This window comes from Diuraphis noxia, unplaced genomic scaffold, assembly GCF_037042655.1.
Source record: "Diuraphis noxia isolate RWA-SAM2 unplaced genomic scaffold, SU_Dnox_SAM2 contig0003, whole genome shotgun sequence".
Taxonomy (NCBI): domain Eukaryota; kingdom Metazoa; phylum Arthropoda; class Insecta; order Hemiptera; family Aphididae; genus Diuraphis; species Diuraphis noxia.
The window spans coordinates 33,890,056-33,900,652 of NW_028301713.1; the positions used below are offsets into that span (position 1 = coordinate 33,890,056).

Sequence of the window (10,597 nt, forward strand, 5' to 3'; positions counted from 1 at the left end):
TTTTTAAATGTGCGTATGTGTACGAGTGTATATGTAGTCGCTGGTCGAATTGAGAATTGAAAATGAACTAAAAACGTTCCTTTCAACACAGAGATCGATAAATTTAAAAATCTCCTAGACGACTAAGTTTGTTACTAGCCACTAGCCAGCGAGTACGATAATCGTTTGCATTGGCCTGTAACATTGGAATTTCGAGTGCGTTTATTTTTCTAAACTTTCCGCAATGTTAGCGATTTAAATACGTTATACGTACTATTATATTACAATAATCTATGAACAGTAACTAAAAGCAAAATTTTTTATTTCAATCATTTATCTCATAAGAATATTTCTTAAATGTTCAATAAATAAAAATAAAAACTTAATTTTTTACGTATCAAAATTACAAGTATCTTATATTTTTAATGTTGAATCAAATGACAAACATTTATTCCTTATATATATATATATATATAGCCTTCCTCTATAGCCTTAGTTCTAGATAGATTTTTTGAGTTTCATCCTCACCAATCAAATTTCAATAGTTTCAAATAAGGTTTTTTTTTTTTTGAAAAATAGACACTGTTATGGCTAGCATACAATATTGAAGTACTTCATTATGTATGCTTGGCTTTTATGAATGAAGGCAATTTTTTTATTTCGGGATGTCAACATTTAAAAATGTTCATTAATGCGCTAAAGAATTTGCAAATAGTAAAGTTCACAACAGAAGTATTGAAGCAATATATTTTTTGACTTACAAAAAATGTTTTATGTTGTAGATGTAGAATATTCTAAACATTGAGGCATGCGCACATTCGGTGAAATTGTAATTTGCAGACCTTCAAAACATTGTTATAACGAACATTTAAAAACAATATTAAGTATAGCTTGTTAAACATTTTTTTGATACTAATAAGTTTTTAAAGACTATTTTTATTGTTGGGTTTTGTTTAGTTGTAACATATTATTTTATTTTTGTGTAAGCATTTTTAAAATGTTTTTTTTAAAAATATTTTTTAAACATTTTTTTTTTTATGAGTTTTACTAGTATAAGCATATACGAATAAAAACATAGACGCATGCGTTTATCTAATATAATTAATAAAAAATCATTCATTGGTTACATGTACGTGTATTTATGTAAAATATTAAGATAAGAAAATTGTTTAACAAAACTGCTGTTAATGGCTTATAAAGACGTATGCCAATCCAGAAACTCCCTTCGCGAATTAGCGAGGAGCGAAAGGAATAAGAATAACAGAACATTTACATTTGGTGCCCGGCATGCATGTTTAATACAAATTATTATAATATTATAATAATACCTATACCTATCACATCTATATATATATATATTCTGCTTACTACTTACATTATATATTATTATATTAATTTCGATACTAATTTTTTTTATTTGGACATGTTGGTTAATTTTTTTTTTGCAATATTTACACACATTGCATTTTGTAGGCACCTTATGAACTCAGGTCTTAGAAATAATATTTCTATTTTAAAATCTGTTCAAAATTGTTATGTAAGTGTGTAAATTAGGAAGTCATAAAGGTACAAAATTCTTCATTCTAGTTTAGATATTACATAGACACGATATGGTAGGATGATTTATTTGCGATATTTACACACATTGAATTTTGTATGTACCTTATGAACTCCGGTCTTAGAATAATATTTCTATTTTAAAATCTGTTCATAAAATTATATATAACTATATAAGTGTGTAAATTAGGAAGTCATAAAGGTTCAAAATTGGCCAGTCTAATTTTATAGTAAACTAAGATGAGGGATGCCTTGCAACGGCTTCTTCACTCACATAATACCTACAATCTTCATATTACACTGTTATGGACTAATTTAAAAACTATTGTATTTTATGCCTGGAGTTCATTAGATGCATTGAAATTGATGCGTACAAACCAAAAATATCATATATAGTGGAATCCTAATTAGGATAAAGAATTTCCCCCTTTTTTATTTCCTCATTCAATCAATTTCGTTATATGTTATGAATTAAAACATGGCATTATAGAAATTAATAAATTAGTAGCGTTCCCTGACTAAGACGTGTAAAATATTGAATAATATTCAGTTGGAAGCTTTAATAGCGATAATACTTTTTAGCATGTTTAATCACCATAAACCCATGTAAATCTCAGTGTTGCGCCGCCTATATTCAAAACTTGGTACTATTTAAAATACCAGCGTTACACACAATAATATTGTTATTTTGGACCTTATGGATTCCTATCTTTGAAAGACAATTTATAGAGTAAACACTTGTTATAATTACGAAAATGACATCAACTTTTGTGACACTTGGAAGTCATAACGCCGGCTTGTATACAGAGTGATTCTTTTAAATGGGTACACTAATTATCTCGAAAAGTATTTACTTTTTTCAAAATATTTTTTTACATGGTTTCAAGTTGTTAAAAAACCAACGTTTTTATTAAAAAATTATATTTTAAAATATTTTTTATCCTTATCATTTTTTAAGTTTTTTACTTTTTTGAACGACAACATGGTTTTAATTTCATATTCCAAAGCAGAATATTTTTCTAAGTATTTTGATTCATAAAAATCGAATTATTCGAATTTAGGACGAGTAGTTTATGAGTTACTCTGCTTTGGAATATGAAATGAAAACTCTATGTTGTCATTCAAAAAAGTAAAAAACTTGAAAAATGATAAGGATTAAAATTATTTAAGAATATAATTTTTTAATAGAAGCGTTGGTTTTTTAATAACTTGAAGCCATATTTTGAAAAAAGTAAATACTTTTCGAGATAATTAGTATACCCACTTAAAAGAATCAACCTGTAGTTGTAACTCGATTGTGGATGTCATAAGATACACTGTACAAACCCACACACACACACACACACACACACATATATTGTTTAATAAATAGCATTGGGTTTAGTTTGAATGGTGCGTGGATGCTAATTGAACATCGATGATAATTATTGATGTACATATTATACATAGTATACTGTATTATATTCGATAAAACCAATAATTACCGTATAGTATAGTCGTTTAGCAGTTATATTTATATGTCGAGAAGGGATTGAGTATCGACTGTAAAATTATATCCCGTTTTACTGTTTTCACTAAATATTATTATGTTCAACATATAGTTACTATTATATAGGTACTTATAATTTAGCTTGCATCATTACGTACTATATATGATGGATATTGGATATGAATCTCTAGTAGATAAATTATAGTAAATATCTATATACTTACATTTATTATCCATATCTATTATCTTTTATGTAGGTATAACAGAGTTCGAATAATCGAATAAATTTATATTTTATGTAATTACATTAATTTAAATTTTAAAATATTATACAGTATAGTGAACAATTAAATCTGACAGAAAATTAAAATCCGCATTAAAAAAAATAAAAATAAAAATTTCATATTTATACATATAACTAGAAATTAAATTCGATTTTACGTTGTTTATGAAATTAAATGAAAAGTTGCATTAAAATTAATTACATCTTATATTTTGTAGCATTTTTTATGATTTCGATACACGGAAATCATAATGAGAGGAAATTTTAGTAAGGTACCTATCATAGAAAATATAATATATTCTAAAAATAATTTGGAACACTGAAAGTAAATAATTAAATTCTTTTTAACATAGTTTTTTTCGCTGTACCTATAAGCTTTTAAGTTTAATATTATATTTGTTGTAATAACTATTAACATAAAACTTGATATTATGGATGTCGACTTCACGAAACAGAAACATGTAAAATGTCTTTATTAACTTGCCTCCCCCTTTGCAGAAAGGAAGCGACAATAAAATGTATGTGCACTTACAAAGTTTCCATCATATGGAATGTCATATTATGTAACTGTCATCTCAAACCCTAATGGAGTAAAAATTTGAAACGGTTTTCACGTTATAGGACGGCCGATGGAACAATAAAAATAATATTATTCGAGTACCAGTAAGAAGGTCTCGAGAAGACCACGGCTGAAGAATTCTCCACTATTTATGTCAAAAACTCATAAGATATTAACATGTTATAGAAAACATAGACACATAGTCCAAACTGCTATGATTAAAGCTTTTGAGTAATGTGCCCGATGCCTGACGCCACTCTTCGCGGTAATTACAAAATTAAATTTGTTAAATGATTAGAAAAATTAAATTCTATTAAATATCTAGGTAAAATTTTAGTGTAATAAAAATAAAAATTAAACATATAGTTAGTATGAATCTCCTTTATCCTTATGTGATTTGTGATATTGTAATAAATTTGTATTATTGGTTATGATCATAACTTTGGATCAATTGAGATGTATCGTAAAAACTGTTTGCAGTCCATATCATATGCTTTGATCAGATTATTAGGCAGTATTATATATAGTACATATTATATACTTGGGTTTTAATAATCCTATCACTATAATCACAACGTTTTGACACCGCCTAGAAATTAACATACGATATAAATTTATATATAACAGCGTTGTAGGGCATATCCATACCTAACCGGTTCACTTAACCGTTGCATTCCGATATGTAAATATACCTACATGTTTACTATTATATATAACAATATACTGTTCAATACAAGACAACTTATCAATATTTCTATTATCTTTTTTTCTTTTTACACCTAAAATGAACAAAAATCAGGTTGGTCATATCATGTCGAATCAATGGAAATCCGTTAGGTCAACTTTACTGTTGTGTCTAAAATGCCTGCAGTAGGTCACACAGCCAGTCTTTCATCATGGATTCATAGAATCCAATGAGGTACTCCAAAAGTTTAAGATCCGTCGTTATTACAATGCATACATTTAGAATAATATAGTATTATAATTTATGTTTATTTACTCAGAACCGACATTGAGCGTTTAGACATATTTTATTATAGGTAATATCTCGTCGTTATTTTACCTCGCAGTATACCGCGTATACGGTTATACGGAACGTTAAGACGTGTGTGTATGTGTTGGCAGAAGAGTTCGCGGTTATTCCCACGGCCGGCACAGACATTGTGCGGAAAAGTAAAAAAAAGCAAATATTGAAAACCGAACGACATAAATCAGGTACGGTTCGTTTACCACGCATTATAGTTATAATAATATGTACACATAATATTTTAAGGTATTATTATTATTATTATGTATAGCGATCCGGTGCGTACGTCCTCTTACATAGTTTTTACTCGTTAAATATTATACGTTTTTGTCGAACGATCGTGGTACAATATATATAATAACAATGTTATTATTATTATGCGAATGCCTGTCACGATTATAATATTATTATTATTGTTATTTTAACACGGTGGTTGTTGGCGTGCACATCACATGGCTCGTACACTGTCTATAGTGTCGTCGTCTGTCGCTGCTCGTTCCCGATATTATTATTATTATTATTATTATTATCATCATATATTTTTATTATTGTTGTCGTAGTTATTTTTATGGGTGTCGTTGCTACGACGACATTATTTATAATAACAATAATATATTACTGCCCACGCGGTGATCACATCACCTCTACTCAATGGCCGAAAACGCAACCATTGTATACCACCGATTCACACCACACTTCGAACTCGGCGGCGAAAGAAGAACTGTTATTGCAATACGCATTATCATATTATTATATTCATTATGAAGAGTGTGCGAGTGTGTGGACGCATTATTATAATGTTGCGGATTTTCGCGAATACCTTATTATATTATCGTATAATAATATGAACGCGCTGTTGATTTATTGGAAACTGTTTTCGAGAATATTATTGTATTCCCCGGAATCGATGTATCGACCTATGTATAATAATAATAATGGGATAATATAAATCATGTTATATTCTTATTGGCATACTGTAATTTCTGTGCAGAGGTCAGATAAAATATTGAACCTGATTATAAACTATAGAGAAACATTGAATATTGAAAAAATGTTAGGGGCTGCAATGCCGGAATGCCGGATATATCCTTACCTAACCTAACCTATAGGTGATACTGAAGAATGGACGGTCCATCATCAATTTTATCCGCTCAAAAACCGATGAAATGGATTAGAAAAATTTAGAGTATAATACTATATCTATTAAAATTTAGTCTAGCCCACTTAGTTAAGCTGAACACGAACCAGTTGTGCTTAAAGCTTTTAAAAATTTGTCTTATAAGATCTTTGCCTCACTACGTATCGCACGTATTATTTTAAGGTCAGTATAACAATATTATTGTGCTTATTATTATAACCTATTAGTTGTACCTTCAAGCGTTTATAAATATGTTTTTGACCCATTTAATTTGATCAAAATTGAATTATACTGTACGTCATACATAAATAACTATTATGTATGTCAAAATAATATAACATTAAGAAAAATGTATTGTATTAATGAAGAAATGATAACTGAGTGGTTAAGATTTAAATTTGGAAAAATATGATATACTTGCTTTTAAATTATTAATAGTTGATTTGCAACCAATATATTATTCTACACATTATCGAGACTTTTATAAAACATTGAAACGTCGTTTTGACTAACATGCACATCATATTATAACCCTTATATAACAGATTATAGATAAAGCCTAATGTTCTATTTATCGGCTAAAGTAATCTCAATTTTTTTTTGATAGGTGGATAAAAAAAGGTTCACCATACTTGCAGGACTATTATAAGGGGACCCAGGGCTCGATGGATTGATGTAGTTGCTAAAGATTTGAAAACAATTGACTACTTCTTTTTTGAAAGGGAGTGATGAAGAGATAAAGTGATTGTAGCGATTGTCTTTATAATAGACTGAATAAAAAGAAGAATTGAAGAAATTAAAAAGTGTACAATTAAACGTACTATCGCAATTTATTATTTATAACCGTGCAAATACAAGTTATCGATATAAGTTGTGCACATTTTAATCATCATAATTAATAATTCATATTTTTATATTATATAGGTATTCTTCAAAATCGAAGTTGGTTGATATGTGTATTATGAAATGTTATAAATCATATTATATTCGTATAGCCATTGCCTTGCATCATTCCAGGATGCTAAAATATTTTTTTTTTCGTACTACACACTTTATATTATAATTCAAGTTACCGCCCCCCCACCCCCCAAAAGTGTATCTAGTCCATACACATAGATCCAACATAGGGTAGTCAATTCTATTTTTATTTATGTGCAGAAATACAAAATACAGATTACATCACATCATTTATAAATTTAAAAGTGTATGAGTTTTGAGTTGATTTTAGTTGCATCAACCGTTGAAATAGTAGATTTTTCAGATGCCTCTGGAAAAACTCCCCCAAACCATTTTTGTTTGGTTGCATAAATATGAACCTGAAAATTGTAATAAATAAAATTGATATTTTTTGATTTTTTTACTTATATTTTATTTCATCAGTGATATTATAATATAGGTACCTTATTATGCCTTTTTTTGCCTTTAGCCATTCTAGTACTGCATTATGAGGGTTGAATTCACTCAATGTTGGCATATTCAATTTAATGTAGAGACTATCTTTTATTGTGTCTGGAGATAATTGTGAACGGTCTGCAGTTTTAATAACATTGTAATAACTGATTAAGCGCTCAACATCCGCACTGTGAGGATTCATTGAAAGAACACGGGCCTAAAAATTACAATAACCCAAATTATTAAACTAAAAATAAAAATTAAGTGAATTCTTAGTCCTTACTACAATATATTAATCCTAATATACAGTTTGATATTGACTAATCTTATATATTATTTTGTAATTTTCTTATGGTACATACTATTGAAACAGTTAATGATTCCCAACTAGCACAATTTATCAATATCTTGAGAAGGCTAGTTGAAATGAGTTTTTCTTTAATCTGAGAATGTCCAGAAGCTTCTTTATATGAAGTCACAAAATCAACTAAAGTAAAATCTGGACATATTAATGAATGACATTCTTTTAGTTCCATATCTGATACTGACATCTTTATAAACTGCAATGGTTTTAATTTAGACCAGTTGTTTGTGTCTAATCTCTTGAGCATATAATTTGTAATATGTTCAATAATATCATTACGAATAGCAGAAAAACACCTATTATCTGTTACAAATTGATGGCTAATTTTTCTTCTAGAATTTGAAACATAGTCAAAGAGCTGGAACCCTTTAAGCATATATGTTGTTGTATCTTTACCATCGTTGGAAGTATATGACACATATGTAGTGTTAATAATAGTATCTTCCCAACCTCCAACAAGTGGTGATTCTTTCATTTTACTAATAATATGTATAACACTGTCTCTTTTTTCTTCCACATCAAAAATTAAGGTCTCATCTGATTGAATTTGTTTCTGAAATCGTCCATAGATATAACCCAAATCTGTTAGAAAACATAATAGTTTTAATTTATTAAAATCTGTCAAAAATTTTAAGAATCCAACTGCTACCGATTTTTCTTTGACTATGCCTTCTTCTTTTTTCTTATTAAAATAACATACTAAAATGTACCAGCTTTTTATAATTCCATAAAAAAGTTTATAGGTAAATTCAGTCCAACGCACTTCAAAATATTTGGGTAAATGTAACAAAGACATTTCGTTCTCATCTGCAATTTTTTTAAATTCTTTAGTACGAAGACCAGATTGATGGAAGTATGTTGCTATTGATGCACATGATTCAATATTTTTTTTTTACTTCCACAACATTTGCTGTAAGTTCTTCCCAAGCTAACGCACTGCGATGTACTGCGCACCAAACTTTCATTAAAGGCATATTATTGAGAAGCCTATCATTAGTTAATAATGCCCATAAACCATTTTTTTCTCCTACATTAATTGAAGCACCGTCTGTGACAACAGAAGATATCAGTGGAAGTATTTGATCCCAAGGTAAATAATGTTCAATCGACTTTTTTATTGCATTTTAGTAACCTAAAGCACCTCTGGTTTCTGGTTCTTCAAATCCCAAAAAAAAGTAAATCAGTATTTCCTTCTTTAGAAATTATTTTCAGCAACACATGGATATTATCTATTTGAAAGCGATCAACAGAACCATCTACCCGTAAAGAAAGTGAAATACAAGACTTTAGTTTATTTTTCAGCTCAGGAATATCAGCAAGCACTATATGCCGAAGCATTTCTCTATGTCCAGGTGGATTAATATATTGAAGTTCTCCTTCCAAAGGTTTTAATGGGCAAAATTTTTGTTGAATATCTAGTTTTTGTCGTTTTAAATAAGCAACTTCACTAGAAGGCCATGACCAGGCACTGATAGTTCCTCGTTTGGCATCATTAAAAACCGTGCACATCAACTCACTGATTTTTTGAGATACCTTTAGGTTTTGTGCAGAGATTAGTTTATCTAAAGGAGCTTCTTTGGTTTTATCTTCTTTAGGTAAAGTAGACAAACGATGCACTTTTAAACATTCAAAGTGTTCTTTTGATAATAAATGGTTAGAAAATATATATTTTCTCGGAACAGTACCACCAGATGAACAAATAGCTGGTACATGATTTTTTTGCTTTGTGTGTATCAATACTGTACCTGGATACTGAACTTAAATAGAACATCTCATTAACTTCCTACCTTTGGTCTGAGGAACTTTTTCAAAACAAACATTATTTATTATATTGCTCTTAACACCAGGCTCTTCAGGCATATCATCATTAGTGTGGTTTACAGAATTTAATTTATTTGCCACATAAGAAGCTCCATTTTCATCACCATTGTTTTCATTATTACTTATAATTTTTAAATTAACATTATCTAAACAATATAACACATCTAATCAAATTCAAGTTACATTACCAACTAATACTGAATTAATAATAAATTATTTAAAAAATTAAGTAATGAAAATATCAACTATTTAAATTGATATTATTATTATTATTATTATTATTATTATTATTATTATTATTATTATTATAATCCTTAAATACAATTTGCAATAAATGACTTTCAGAGTATATTAATTTCTTACCTTTAGTCTGAGGAACTTTTTCAAAACAAACATTATTTATTATATTGCTCTTAACACCAGGCTCTTTAGGCATATCATCATTTGTATGCTCATTTTGAGCTGTAACGGTAGATATAGCTGGGTCGATTGTCTTCTCTTTTTTTATCAGCCACTTATACATTATTAATATTAAAATATTTAATACTTAAATAGTTAAATTTTCAAACCAATATTGAATAAAGTAGATTAAATAATAACTAAAATAAAATCTGGAATCATTTTCGTAGTTGATTGATTGATATTAATCTTATCATAGATTAGAAGTATAATGGTATACTATATATAAAACTGTAGGTACTGTATAATATGTCTTAATCAATGGTTTTATAATATAATAATAATTCTAAAAATAGCAATAGCCATAGCTGATAATATAAGGAAATAAACATATAATCAAAATATTGATAACATAGATGGTATACATTAAATTCTTATCTATCAATTTCCCAACAAGAATTTTTTAATTAATGAAGAAAAAAGTGTAATAAAGCATTACACACTTTTTACACACTTTTTAATTTCGTATTACACACTTGGCATTTCGTACTACACAAAGTGTGTCGTACTGCACACAATTTTAGTCCCT

General features: G+C 28.3%; 1 pseudogene; it reads right to left on the reverse strand.

Annotated features, from left to right (window-relative positions):
- Positions 1-7,228: 7,228 nt before the first annotated feature.
- Positions 7,229-10,132, reverse strand: LOC149057254 (uncharacterized; annotated as a pseudogene).
- Between the last annotated feature and the right edge of the window lie 465 nt (positions 10,133-10,597).